Consider the following 15797-nt stretch of genomic DNA (forward strand, 5'->3'; position numbering starts at 1 on the left):
TCACAGGCCTGTACCTCTGAAACCAATAATACATTATATTAATAATACATTATGTTAATTAACTGAATTTAAATAAAAAATGTAAAAATAAATAAAATATCAAGGGAAACTATTCTCAAAGTATCTCTTTCTACATGCTTATGAAGCATGTTAATAATGAAAAGTACTTTTAGCCAAGATATTTAATTTTCAGATTCAACCATAGCCATTTATGACAAACAAACACATAGCATTTATAGTAAAACATATTCAGGTAATTTATCGAATGGAAAAATATCTATAAAATTAGTTCAGTAATTATAGGTCAATTCCATTACCATAACCCTTTAGACTTACAAGACATGATCTGGAGTAGGAAAAATAATTACAATCTATTAATTACTATTAATTACAATATATTAATAACTTTTAATCAAAGAAAAAATTCTTTAATAAATGCAAACACAAAATTGCATCTTGTTTTAGAAAACAAGCATTTATTGAATCTTTTAAAATGTATCTTTTTGCATTTTGATTTCAAAATAAATGCTAATTGTAGAAAAAATATTCTATTTTACAAGCTTCTCTATTGCTTAAAAAAATCTCCTGCCTTCCTTTTCTCTAATTCCACGTCCTAAAGTTAACTACTGTTGACAGTTTAGTTCTGTTCTTTCATTTTTTTCCAGACATACACAGACATGATTTATTTATTTGTTTAAAACATGGTTTTAAAAAACTGGTTTCATACCATACATTCTGCTTTATAAGTTATTTTTGTTTCTTAACAGTAGATTCTGGTTTCCTTACATGGCAGATTTAGCAGAAAGACCATTCTTTTTAAGAAGCTGCATGGTGTTCCTTAATATTGGTGTGCCACAATTTATTTAACCATCTCTCTATATGTAGACAGGTTGATGCTGCCTCATTTTTTTCTTTCCTATTTTATAATCTTTTCATAACTTATTCAGGGATAATTTAAGCATAAGTTAGGATCTAAAAATCACGATGCTAGTTCTCCTTTGAAAGAAGCTATAAAATGATCATCTAATAATAATAAACTTTTTCTCATTTTAAAGAAACATCTTGGCTTTTCATAGCTGATAAACATATACAAAAGTTGTCACTGTTTTCAATACAATGCCATATCAATAATTCGGAAGACTTAGACATGCAGCCAGTTTTCAAACTAACTGCACATTATAGCCTAATTCTCCACTATTACATTTACCAATTTTTATTGGTATTTTTACAAGCCTACTGTAGTACCAAGCTCTCTAAAGAATTCAAAAGAACTCTGTGATAAAGGACCTGCCTTCAAGAAGCTTATGACTCTTGGGAAGAAAAAACACAACACAGTTATCTGTATGAAATAATTATACTTTTTTGAGAATAAAAAGACTGAACAAAATGTAAAAGGAAGAGTAAATAATCAAGGGACCAAGTATCACAATATCTAGAATATAGATATTACCTAGTGAGGAGAGAAAAAGTAAAGGGTTAATGGAAGAAATGGGAATTTAGATGCACTTTGAAAAAGTACTAGGATTTGGATAGTAAGATAGAAGGAGGGGGAAGATATTTCCAGCAAGGGGAAATGTTTTAGCAAAAACATGAAGACTGGAATGAAAGAAGAAAAAAGAAAAGGAAATGGGAAAGAGAGCTAGGAAAAAAGGAGAAAAAGTCATGGTTAGGAGGAAAACATACAGGAAACACTGTTCAGGAAATCCTCCAATAAACTATATCTCATTGGCCAGAAAAGGCTACAATGGCTCCCCCTAAGTGCAAAAGAACCTAGAAAAAAAATGAGTATTTGGCATTTTTCAGCCTCAATCATGAGAAGAAGTCATGAAAGTGGGAGGTTTGGTATGACTTTTGCATAGACAATCAATAGTCTGCCACAAAAGTTAAGTAAAAAATATAGTAGAGATATATAAATTAGTGATCACAACTATGCTTTTTGAATATATATTCCTAAATTTCAGAAATTAAATGGCTTCCTCAGAGATGTTTGCAAAGTTGTTTTTAAGTTCGTACAAATTTGAACAAAATCCTTGAAATTAATATTCATCATTATCTATAAAGCATTTTATAATATCAAAAAATGTTCATATATATGTTCTTTACAAAAGCCTTGAAAAGAACAAGAAGGAAATATTATCATAGTAGCACCACTTTACAGATAAGAAATAGATAACAAATGTTATTAGTACAGCAGATTCAGATTAAAAAAATTGAAACTGAAAGGTTTAAAAGCTTGACTTGGATGCCAGCTTGTTGGTGGAATCACCAGGGTTCAAATCCTCTGGTATTTCTACTAATATCAACTATTTGGTTTTGTACAGCATTATATTTGAAATAACATTTGGCTAATTGTGATTTCAAAATTGCTGTAATTTTGATCTTTTATATTTAAAAACATCTCCTTACTAGAGGAGATTATTTTGTGAAGATATGTGCACCACAGGATTATTTTCTGAATAGATGAGTTTATGAATAGTTTTAATTCATTTTTGGTTAACTCCCACAATCAAGAATTACCAAGAATTTTGGCATAAATATTGCTTCAAAAGTTATTTTAATAACCATTTCTCTGGCAACAAAAGGGAATTCCTTCCTTCCCACAAATCAAAGTTCTTTATTTAGACTTCTATTTTCATTATTATTCATTAATTCTATGTTCATATCTGCTCAACATTGCTTATTGTGCAGTTATAAAATGATAACCTCACAATTCTTCATACTTTGGATATATTTTCTTTCTCTTTTGTTTTGACAGCAAGTACATGGAATTTATTCTGGGACATCACACAACTAGTGGGCTGTTTTCCTGGTTGACTGGCTGGACCGAATGGTGATATTGTCTAACAAATACTTCTTTTTTTTTTTTTCATTTTCCATTTATAATAGTTATCACTTAATAATTCTCTTAGTTATAGCTGCCTCTTAGAACGTTGCTTGATCTTAGTCTGCACTGGCTCCACGCCCAATAAACTATCATTGTCTCTCATCACCCTTTTAGTACACTGCAAATCATTTGGCATTTCTAGCCACAAACGTTAGAAGAAATCTAATGATTTGGACTCTTCTGGGTTTTTAGATCAGAAGCTTTTGAGAGTTCTTTGTAGTTGGGGAATGAATGAAAGTCAATTAGGTTCTGCAGTAACGGAGAGGAAAAATAACTGAGATGCTAATCATTTTTCTCATTTTTCTGATATACATTTCTTTCTTCATAGCACTTGGGTCCGTTCTTGTGGACACATCTCTGTCTTCTCCTGTGTTGAGTTAGGAAGAGTATACAGGTATTCCTGACTGGTACTGCCATATTTGACTTTGTTGATGCCACACCTGAGTTTCAAAGGTTCCATTTCAAACTGAGAAATGGGTAAAGTTTCGGGAGTGCTGTTGCGCCACCTCCAGTGTCTGCTGGGTGGTGGGGGGCGGGAAGGAAGAGAAAAGCCCTGGGGCTACAAGACCTGGCCCAGCTCCGGGAGCCAAGACCTGCGCAGAGTGTGTGGCCCAACACCTATTTTCTCTTATTTCTTAAAATTTATTTTCTTTCAAGAAAATCTATTTTCTTTCTTAGCTACTTAGTAAATTAGATGCAAATGGTGTTTCTATAAAATAGCAAGATCCCTGATTCAATTAAGGGGAAAAAAGAGCCTTGAATAGATCATGGAAAAAATCATTTTTCACAAATTTTTCCTCTCCAGAGTATTCCTGTTTCTATTGATAAATACAGGAATGAAGAGAATATCTTAAAGTGTTCCTTGTAACTTTTTGGATATAAGCAGGTGATAATATTAAAAAAGCCATAAATCATTAAATGCCAAATAAATATATAGAGTTAAAAAATAAACCGAAATAACAATAAACAGTATTTATTGATAGTCACATAATGAAATACACATGGTGTCATGAATATTACCAGTTTATACAACCAACAGAAGATTTTGCAAATTGTCTTAAATTGCAAAATACATGCACTATGTTGATATTTGGATATGCCGGCATCCACAAGGTAATGTGCAAAATTTAAAGCTCAGTTCTCTTTCTTCTTTCCTCATACTTCCTCTGTCACCCCTCCCCTCCAACTCGCTAAAATACAAAGGGCCTCCAGTTACCTGAAGGGCTATGTATCCCTATCCAGTAAGTCTAAGACTGAGGCTGCCTGGGCCACCATTCTCCAAGTCTTTTCCTTTTTTAAGTCCCTTGAGATACACTTGATAATAAATCCAGTTCTTGAGTTCTTACCCAACATCCCAAAGTAACGAACATTTCTCAAGTGCTTTCTATGTCCCAGGTACCATGCTAGGTAGTTTCAACTACGTTATCAATTCTCCTGAATGTTGTAAGACACAATTCTACCCAGAAAACAGTCCTGTTAAAATAAATCTCCCCATTACTTCATTCTGCCTCTCATTATGAAGTCTGCACACCGTCCCATAAAGCTACTATGATAGGTGATTTAGATTGCTTCCTTTTTCCCTATCATTAATAATGCCACACATATCCTTTAAGCAAGTCTTTGTGTCCATTTCTGATCATTTTCTTAACATAGATTATATGGTGATTTGGCCTTAAAGATCACTCTTCTGCCCAACTATTCATTCTCTTCCTCACATGTCTTTAGGGTGAGGCATTACTGATCATGTGCCACATGCCATCACCTACTATTTCTGGACATCAGTTCCTAGTTCAGTTTTCAATATTTCTCTTTATCTAAACTGCAGTGTCTTGCTATCATTCCTTTGGCCAACAATCTATAGCTTCTTGCTTCACTTTCTCCCACCTTAAGCCTCAGACAGTCAGAATACCTAGAAAGGCAGCATGGTATAAATTAAAGATGGGAGTAATTACTGTTAAACTAAGTCATAAATTTGGTGCAATTCTAGTATCATAAGAAAGCCAATTTCGAGTTAAGAATGTGATCTGTAGCTCTAGTTCTAAATTACTTAGCAGAGGGTAAAAATGATACGAGGAAAAAATTATGAAAAATATAATTATGGATATACTTACAACTAAACTCATAACACTTTCTGATTTTCTATTTCAAAAACATAATTCAGAAGTCTACAATATACTTTTATTGCAAAATAGAGTGGTGGTATATTAAGGCAAGAATAAAGGTCATTTAGGGCCATCATTTAATTCTTTTATTAAATATTGTGTTCTCAAAGAGACATGTTTCTCCATTAAAAAGTTCTATTTTGGGGGGCACCTGGGTGGCTCAGTTGGTTAAGTGTCTGCCTTCGGCTCAGGTTATGATCCAGGGTCCTGGGATCAAGTCCCGAGTTGGGCTCCCTGCTCAATAGGGAGCCTGTTTCTCCCCCTTCCCCACTGGTACCCTCTCTCTGTCTCACTCTCTCTCTCTCAAATAGATAACATCTTTTTTTAAAAAGTTCTATTTTTTTCTTTGAATATCCCAAGCCCCTTTTAGCTACAGTTTTAAAAACTTTTTATATCTGACAAGGGGTTAAATCCAAAATATATAAAGAATTCATTCAACTCAATAGCAAAAAAACAAACAATCCAATTAAAAAATGAACAGGGAACCTTGGTTGGTTCAGTTAGTTAAGCATCCGACTCTTGATCTCAGCTCAGGTCTTGCTCCTGGAGTTGTGAGTTCAAGCCCATTTTGGGTGTAGAGCCCATTTTTTAAAAAATGGACAGAGGATCTGAATAGATATTTTTCAAAAGAAGACATACAGGGGAACCTGGTTGGCTCAGCTGGTTAAGCATCCAACTCTTGATTTTGGCTCGGGTCATGATTTTGGGATTGAGCCCTGTGTCAGACTCAGCACTCAGCATGGAAATCTGCTTATCTCTCCCCCTCTGCTCCTTCCCCTGCTCACTCACTCTTTCTCTCTCAATAATTAAATCTTAAAAATAAAGAAAAGACATACAGATAGCCAACAGACACATCTGAAGATACTCCACATCATTAATCATCAGGAAAATGCAAATCAAAACCACAAAGAGATATCACCTCACATCTTTTAGAATGGCTATCATCAAAAACACAAGAAATAACTGTTGGCAAGAATGTAGAGAAATGGAAACCTTTATGCACTGTCAATAGGAATATAAATTGGTGCAGTCCCTATGCAAAACAGTACAGACATTTCTTTAAAAGAGTTTAAATAGAACTACCATATGATACAGCAATTCCACTTCTGGGTATTTATAAAAGGGAATGAAAACACCAATTTGAAAAAAAAAAAAAGCAACCCCATGTTCATTGTGGCATTATTTACATAGCCAAGATAGAGAAACAACCTAAGTGCCCATCGATGGAAGAATGAATAAAGAAGATGTGATCTATATCTATATCTACGTATCTATCTATATATCATAATGGGGTACTATTCATAAAAAAGAACGAAGTGTTGCCATTTGCAACAACTTGGGTGGAACTTGAGGGCATTAAGCTAAGTGACATAAGTCAGGCAAAGAAAGACAAATACCATATAATCTCACTTACACGTGGAATTAAAAAAACATAAAACAAAACCAAGCTCACAGATAAGAGAACAGATTGGTGGTTGCCAGAGGCAGGGGATGGGGGGGAGCACAAAATGGGTGAGGAGTCTCAAAAGTACAAGCATCTAGTTATAAAATAATTCATGAGAATACATATACAGCATGGCAACTATAGTTAACTCTGTATTGCATATTTGGAAGTTGTTAAAAATCTTAGAAGATTTTTACATCTTACATAAATCTTATAAGGCATCACAACAAGGAAAAATTTTTGTAACTATCTGTGGTGATGGACGTTAACTAGACTTACTATGGTGATGACTTTGTAAAATATAGAAACATCAAATGATTATACACCTTATGTTATATGTCAGTTTAAAAAAAAAAAAAAAAAAAAAAAGCTTTTTTTAGAACTCAAGTCCCTAAAGATAACTTGTCAAACTTCCCTTTGGAACTTTCTGTATCAAGACTAACAGAATAACTTATGTGGTTAAACTGTCTATACACATAAATTTCATTCTGTCTCACAGCCCTTTAAACTATAGCTCACATACACATTCAATTCTCTGGACCCAAGTTATCTATTTGAAAATGATAGATTCATGTCTGAGTCAACCCCAACCTCCCATGAGAAGAACTAAGTTATGATCTGCATTACATTAACATGGTTTCTGTGATATGAAAACATGAAAAACATATACAACACAGAATTTAGTTCTAATAACTGAGATAAAAAATATTCAAAAACCCTGAAGAGAGGACGTCTAGCTCTCTAACTAGACAAGCACTTAACCAAATTGAGGTAAATGATCTCATGTGGCTTGAAGATAAGTCAAATTAACAAGCTCTTTGATTTAAATACAATTTGCTCAGCAAATTAACAAAATAAAGCACCTATTCCAATCAAATCAATGACATTTCTATATACTAGTGATAGAAACCCAGAACAGGCAAAGTAAAATGTGATTTTATTTTAAAACTTTTAAATATCTACGAATTAATTTAACTCGGGACTTCAATTAGGTCTAAGAAAATTATATACCCCACAGTTTTAAGTCAGTAAGTATTCATTCACTTAATTCTTTTAAGTTGTATTTTTTTCCCACTGAAAATTCATTTTTAAAAACTTAGGGACAGGGACGCTTGGGTGGCTCAGTTGATTAAGCATCTGTCTTTGGCTCAGGTCATGATCTCAGGGTCCTGGGATGGAGCCTGCTTCTCCCTTTCCCTCTGCTCTTCTATCTGCTTGTGCTCACTCTCGTTCTCTCTCTCAAATAAATAAATAATATTTAAAAAAAAAAGATAGGATTTTTCATGGTACCAAGAGAAAGGGGGAGAAGAGAGTAAGGTAACTCAAATAATGTGAAATACTGTAAGTAATCTGAATACTATAAATTTAACTGTAACATATACCACAGAAAACCAGTAGATATGTATAACATTACCTAAAGAGATAAAATGGCTTCTAGGGCTGCATTACTTGGTTATAGCCTAACTGAAACTGTTAACCTATCTATTTTAAAAGATGAATGCAGGACTCTTGGGTGGCTCAGTCGGTTAGGCGGCTGCCTTCAGCTCAGGTCATGATCCCAGGGTTCTGGGATCGAGGCCTCCATCGGGCTCTCTGCTCAGCGGAGAACCTGTTTCTCCCTCTCCCTCTGCCTGCCTCTCTGCCTACTTGTGTTCTGTCAAATAAGTAAATAAAATCTTAAAAAAAATATATATAAAAGATGAATGCATCATTCAGAGGAGACACTGGTTAGCCACTCAAACATATGCTGAGAGGAAAAGGTTAAATTTGGCAAGGCTGATTCACTCTAGGAGAGTTGTCTGGTACCTGGTATTTCTGCTATATAGTAAGGTTAGTATAGAGATGGCTGCCTGAGGCTATCTTTGCCTGATGTCATTAAATAGTTTAATCCTAACTAATAAATCCTGTTGTTCAATATTTAGATGGTCACATCTATTCCCTCCGTTTTCATAGAATCCCCTGGTGCATCCACATTTGATATTCATTCTGCCACTGTAAGTTAAATTTTTGAGAATTTTTAATAAGTGGGATCAAATACTGTGTATTCTTTTTTGTCTGGCTTCTTTTATGTATTATAATTGTTCTGAGATTCCTCCTCTTTGTCAGGAGTACAGCTGAGTAGTATTGCACTAGAAGGATATACCATAACTTGGTTACTCATCTTCCTGTTGATAACCACTTTAGAAAAACCTGGCAGTTTCTTAAAATGTACAACACCCACCTACCACATGATGCAACTATTTCACTCCTACATATTTATCAAGAAAAAAGACAGTATATGTCCATATAAAGACCTGTACATGAATATTCATGGTATCTTTATCTGTAGTAGCTGAAAATTGGAAACAGCCCCTTTCCATCCATACGTGAATGAATAAATAAGTGAATTGTGGTAAATCCATAAAATGACATATTACTCAGCAATAAAAAGGAATAAACTGTGATACATTCAACATAGATGAATCTCAAAATGCTAGGCTGAGTAAAAGAAGACAAAAATTGAGTACTTACTTCTTGTCTTCTGTTCATTTTGTTTTTTCTTTTCCCTCATTTCATTGTTTTCCTTCTCTGGTTTAAAAAAGAAATCTAAGGGTGCCTGGCTGGCTCTGTTGGTAGAGCATGTGACCCTTGATCTTGGGATTGTAAATTCAAGCCCTATGTTGGGTGTAGAGATTACTTAAAAATAAAATCTTAAAAAAAAAACCACTCTTATTTGTCTTCTTCCATTGGTTACATTTGAAATGTTTTTACCTTTGGTTCACATAGCACATGGACCTTAGAATACTGAAATTCTAATCAATCCCTGATTTACATGGCACAGTGGGCCAGTACAATATTATAGTTCTGCCCTGCTTGTTAACAACATATTAGACATTACAGTAGTGCCCGGTTACCTGTGGGGGATATATTCCAAGACCCCCAGTAGAGGTCTAAAGCCACAGATAGTACTGGACCCTATATATATGTACCATATATATTACATATAGAGAGAGCTCATACACACACACACACACACACACACACACACACCTTTGAACAACACGGGGCTTGGAGAATGCAGTTGAAAATCCATGTGTAACTTTTGACTTGCCAAAATCTTCCCTTCCCTATTACTGACTGGAAGCCTTACTGATAACATAAAGAGTCGGTTAACACATATTTTATATTTATAGGTGTTATATGCTGTATTCTGTATACTGTATAAAGTGAGCTAGAAAAAATGTTACTAAGAAAATCATAAGTTAGAGAAAACACATTTACTGTACTGTACAAAACCTGCAGTTTAAACCCATGCTGTTCAGGGGTCAATGTACTATATTTTTTCTATACATACATACCTACCTATGATAAAGTTTAATTTATATATAAGGAACAGTAAGGGATTAATAACCAATGAAATAGAACAATTATAACAATATACTATATTAAAAGTTATGTGAATGTGATATCTTTATCTCTCAAAATATCTTATTGTGCCATATTCATGTCTCTTCTTGCAACAATGTGAGATAATAAAATGCCTACATGATCAGACAAAGTGAGGTGAATGATATAGGCATTGTGATACAGTTATTATGTCACTAATGACCTTCTGATGATACACCAGGAGGAGGACATCTGCTTTTGGACTGTGGCTGAACAAGAGTAAGTGAAACCACAGATAAGTGGACACTACTATAGGGATGCCTGGCTGGCTCAGTCAGTGGATCGTGAAACTCTTGATCATGGTGTTATGAGTTTGGGCCCCATGCTGGGTACAGAGATTACTAAAAATAAAAATCTTTTAATAAAGTGGGGGGAACGACTGTATTATTATTACTGTTTTCTTCCACCAATGTTGGCTTAGCTTTACTCATGTTTTCTTTATTTTCTATTTCTTCTTTTATTTCATACCTTCCTTTTAGGATTATTTTCCTTCTTGAAGTATACCATTTAGAACAGTATTTTTTAAAGTGTGGGTTGTGTCCTACTGGTCTCTCTATGCTTGGCATTCTACACCTGGACAACCGTAAGATGTATTTCTCTTTATTTATCCTGACTGGGATTCACTGGGTTCCTTAAATCTGACAACTGAGTCTTTTATCAATTCTGGCAAAATTTTAAAGGCAACTACAAATATTGCCTCATTCCTATTTCATGTTGGGTTTTTTTTTTTTAACTCTTGATTAGATAATTTCACAGTCTTTTATTTTCAATAACTTTTTTCTCTGTGGATGGTCTTCTATGTAGTCTCTTCTTAACTGTGCCTCATGTGCTGGCTTAACTTAATCTTTAAGTTCTGTTATTATAATTTTCATTTCTGATATTCTAATTTGTTCTTATTTTAATGTGCTTTGTCACTTTTAAGTTCTATTATTCTTTATATTTTATTTATTAAACATTAAGTATTTATTTTATGTATTGGATATTTCTGATAGCAGAAGTCTCTGCAGATCTGTTTTAGTTGTTTATGGTTTCTGCTCTTTGCTCATAACATTTTGATTTTTCCTCCTTGGTATAGTCTGTGATTTTTAAATTTTTTCTGTATTTTCATTGCCTTTTTTTAAAAATTTTTTTAATCAGTATGTTCAATTAGCCAGCATAGAGTACATCATAAGTTTCTGATAGAGTGTTCAGTGATTCATTAGTTCATATAACACCAGTGCTCATCACTACATGTGCCCTCCTTAATACCCATCACACTATTACCCCATCCCCCCACCCCCTCCCTTCTCTGAACAGGAAGAAATCAGAGAGGGAAATCAGAAAGGGAGACAAACCATGTTCTGTGATTTTTAAAAAATGAGTAAGAGTCTATTTGTTAGAATTTTAATGATGATACTTTGACAACTGGGTTAGTAACTTCCTCCACGGAGGATTTTTAATTGATTCTGCCAAGTACCAAAAAGTGTTAGATCCAGGCCCATTCTAAATTAAAATTCTCCATTTGTGGGAGACTGTGAAAATAGGTATTCAGGGATCAGGAAAATAGTATAAATAAAGGCCTCAAATCCAAGTGAATGTGAACTGGTACCTAGGAATTAGCAGGAAAGATTTTACTTTATTTTTGTTAAGTTTACTTATTTTTTTAGCAATCTATACACCCAATGCAGAGCTTGAACTCACAACCCTGAGATTAAGAGTTGCATGCTCTTCTGACTGAGCCAGTCATGTACCCCAGTAAGACAGATTTTAACACCACCCAGAGCTGTCTGCCTCTCCAAGATGGTCTCTGATGAGGATCCCTACCCTTTGGAGAACCCAAGGAATTTTCCCAATCCCCATCCCTCTCCCTTCACAAGATTCTATCCCAGCAGAAAGCCAAGTAGCCTCCCTGCAATTTTCCTTTATTTTTTTATAGGTTCATCAATTAGGTTTTTAAAATACTGAATCTAAGGGCACCTGGGTGGCTCAGTGGGTTAAGCCTCTGCCTTCAGCTCACGTCATGATCTCAGGATTCTGGGATCAAGGCTCTCTGCTCAGCTGGGAGCTTGCTTCCCCCTCTCTCTCTGCCTGCCTCTCTCCTACTTGTGATCTCTCTCTCTGTCAAATAAATAAACAAACAAACAAACTGAATCTAGTGTTTTAGGTATTTGGTGGAGGGAGGGATTCAAGAACTCTTGTCTTTCATACTGGCGGAAATAGAAGTCTATTTAATATTTCTGCAATTGCTTTATGAAATTTAAATCAGGGTACTATAATTATTCCTGATAATTTTATTTTAGTGTGTTAGTGTAATCTATGAGTCTGCCAAGAACATTTATATTCTTGATTGAGTTGTTATATTAGCTTACCTTAGAAGTTGTATATCATCTGCAAATTTGTTTCAACTTTCTTAGCCTTCACCAAAGTCACTGATCAACACAGCTTCTGACAAAAAGAAAAGCTTCAAAATTAATTTTTAAATTTTTTTATAACAAATCCAATATATTTTCTTACTGTTATCAGGTACATAGAATTACAAATTAAATTTCCATCATTATCATATATAGATAAGCCAAATTAAAACAGGGAAATCCCTCTACTCCAATTACTTCAAGTGCCAGAACTTTTCGAAAGTAGTGTTGAACTGAATGAAAACATTTTATCATTGAGGAAACCAGTAGTAGTGTGAAGGAGTGGCTTGGGTGAGGGGAGCCCTAGCATCCCCAAAATCTCCATCAGCCCTTATCTTCCACAGGCGGAAACATAAGTTATTTAAAGTCATATCTTAAAGGCCAATTTTTATAAAAAGGCTATGCAAAGCTTAGAAGAGCTTTTAAGTGTCATAAAGGGAAGCTTTGAAAGGTGTTTTTTAGCTTTTCACAGCATCATGAAAACCCATGCCTACCAGATTTTTTTCTTTTCTGCTTTGCCATACTTTCAGTTTGTGTCTTTCACTAAGTCATCAATGGCAACTTTTACAAAATTTGTATCTCCAACATCAATGTAAGGATATTTGTGTACGTGTGTTTACATTTTCCCGTCAGAAATAAGAGAAAACTTACACTTCTCTCCTTCAGTGCATTGCTCTTGCATGAAGAAAATATAAACATTGACTTAGGGTCTGCATAGTTGGGTATTTTCTGAGCAGCAACTACTGCTTTAAATAGAACATTTAGCTCCTGATGTTCTTTCTTCTCAATATTTGGTGTATATCCTGCAATAATGTAGTAGAAAAAACACAGGCTCTGGAATCACATAGATCTGGGTTTAAATCTCAACCTCCCACTCAGTAACTGTCTAATCTGAAGCAAATTACTTAACCTCTCTGTATCTCTTAAGAATAAAATATTAGAGTCTCAATGAGTATTTGCAAGAGTCAAATGATATACCTAGTGCCTGACTTAGTGCCGTGTAAACAGGTACTGTTATGTAGCTGTCCTGTGTATTTTTGTACTTCACTTCCACTTTGCTCAATCTGTCAAAGAACTTTCCAGACTGCATTTTCCTAATTTACACCCTTGATGAACCTCTGTGGTTTTGTTCAACAATTACTGACATTTTGCAACATCTATTTTTCCCAACAATATACATAAAATACTTTAAAAATAGCAACATAACATCATACTGTTGAACACCCTGCTAAGAAAATGCAGTCCCAAATCTAGGTTCTAGAATTACAAGAAAGCGTTCCTTTTCTTGTATCGTTATGACACCAAAATGCTATATAGTTATGTAAACTTGTTTCCATTCCTTTTTAGTTTTTCTTTTTGTTCTACTTTTTAAATTTAACTTTTATTTTTTGGAGTTTTAAAAAATATTTTATTTATTTATTTGACAGAGAGAGAGATCACAAGTAGGCAGAGAGGCAGGCAGAGAGAGAGGGGGAAGCAGTCTCCCCGCTAAGCAGAGCCCGATGCAAGGACCAATCCCAGGACCCTGAGATCATGATGTGAGCCAAAGGCAGAGGCTTAACCCACTGAGACACCCATGTACCCCTAACTTCTGAATATGTAAACATACATGATTCAAAGATCAAACTATATAAATAAACTATAAGAAAAATCTCTTCCGTTGTTGGCACTTTTCCCATTCCCTCCTTCTACCTATAGATTACTATATATATTATTCCATGCTTTGGTTTTTTTCCCAGTTCACAATATATTCTGCAGATCATTCAATGTTGTTGGTACATGCAGATTTTCCACATTTTCTTTAATGATTTCTGGGGGCAAGAGTGACTTGGAAGGGGAATGGAGATTATTCCATTGCTGAATGTAGTTTAGTTGCCTAGTCCCCTATTAATGAGCATTTAGGTCATTGTCAGTCTTGTGCTAACGTAAGTATTGCTGCTATGAGTAACTTTTTAGAAATGCCAGTTTATATTTTATGTCAATGTGTCTTTAGAACAGCCTCCTAGAAGTTAGGTGCCTGGTTCAAAACGTTAATGCATATCTAATATTTTTGGATACTACCAAATTCTGTCTCAAGCTTTGGGCTTTTGTATCCCTACCAGCAATTCATCAAGATGCCTCTTTCTCCATAGTCCATAGAGCAGTATTACGTAATTTTGGATTTTGGTGAGAAAGGCTTGAGTGCAGCTGTAATTTTTAGTGTAGCTTTAATTTGTATTTCTCTTTGTATGACTTAAGTTAAACATCTTTCATATGTCTATCATCTGCATTTCTTTTTCTGTGAACTCTCATATTGTTGGCCCATTTCCTGCTGGGTTGCTGGGCATTTGCTTTGACTTCTAGGGTAGTTTCATTAAGGAGGTTAGCCCTTTGTGATAGAAGTTCAAATATTTCTTCCTACCTTGTCACTTGTCTTTTTGCTTTGTTCATAGCACTTTTCATTATGTAAATTTTTTTAGTATATTGGAATTTATCATGGCTTTAATTTCTTCTGGGATGGAGTCATAGTGCTAAAATCCTTGACTTACAATTTCACAGACTTTAAATATGCTGTTCCATGGTTGTTCTGTTTTGTATGTTGCTGTTGAAAAATTTATTCCTAATGTCTTCTGCCTGGAAGCCCAAAGGAATTTTTCATTATCTTCAATGTCCAATAGTTTTACTAAGATATGACTTGGATTGGACCATCCTAGAATAATTTTTACATTACACAAGGTGACTTTCCGAAGGTAGATTTGAGTCTTCTGTTATTTCCAGAATGTTTTCTTAGATTGAAGTTTAAATATTAGCTCTGCTATTGTTTTTCTCTTCTTAGGAACTCTAACTTTTAAATATTGTCTGTATCATTGAATTTTTCTCTTTTTACCTTTCTTTAATTTCCATTCTTTTGGCCATCTTCAAGTCTTTCCTCAATATCTCTTACATTTAGTAAATCTATTCTCCCTTAGGTATCTTGGATGTTAGCTTCATTTTGAAAGATGATTTTTTTTTTCATTTTACTTCCTGAGTTCAGTAAATCTACTTTTCATATCTTCCTTTTGTTGTCCATTTATTTTGGGATTCTGAATTTGTATTTGAGACCTTATTTCTGCAAATGCTTGTTCAAGGATATTTAATTCAGGTAGGAGTATTATGCTGCGGTTTTCTTTAGCTCTGTAGTTTAATTTTGATTCTTATTTTACATTTTCCACTTACAGTAATTTTTTTTTTTTAAAGATTCTCTTTATTCATTTGTGAGATAGAACAAGCAGTGGGGAAGGGCAGAGGGAGAGGGAGAGAGAGAGAGAAAGAAAGAAGCTGATTCCCTGCTGACCAGGAGGACACAGGACCAGGAAATCACAACCTGAGCTGAAGGCAGACCCTAAACTGACTGAGCCACTCAGGTGCCCCTACTTATATTAATTTTACATGAACGTTGTGTACCAGAATTTACTCATTTTGAAGTGTTTTAATTGTCCTAAACCAGATAACAATAGCATATAGACAGGAGT

At 34.5% G+C, this 15797-nt stretch overlaps 1 protein-coding gene across 10 annotated transcripts in view; it reads right to left on the reverse strand.

The window, feature by feature from the left end:
- The window catches only part of CAB39L (calcium binding protein 39 like), a 112461-nt gene that overhangs the window by 86755 nt on the left and 9909 nt on the right, over positions 1-15797 (reverse strand). For 3 of the 10 annotated variants that reach the window (XM_032874084.1, XM_032874081.1, XM_032874080.1), the window contains exons 2-3: positions 12958-13109; positions 12265-12340 (exon numbers count right to left, since the gene is read on the reverse strand). The exons of 1 other annotated variant lie outside the window; for it this stretch is intronic. The gene's annotated coding sequence lies outside the window, so the exon portion shown is untranslated. The remainder of the gene's footprint in view (positions 1-12264; positions 12341-12957; positions 13110-15797) is intronic. 6 more of the 10 variants (XM_032874090.1, XM_032874079.1, XM_032874082.1 and 3 more) reach the window with 3 other exon arrangements.

The sequence above is a fragment of the Lontra canadensis genome, unplaced genomic scaffold, assembly GCF_010015895.1.
Source record: "Lontra canadensis isolate GAN:19392208 unplaced genomic scaffold, GSC_riverotter_1.0 scaffold51, whole genome shotgun sequence".
NCBI lineage: Eukaryota > Metazoa > Chordata > Mammalia > Carnivora > Mustelidae > Lontra > Lontra canadensis.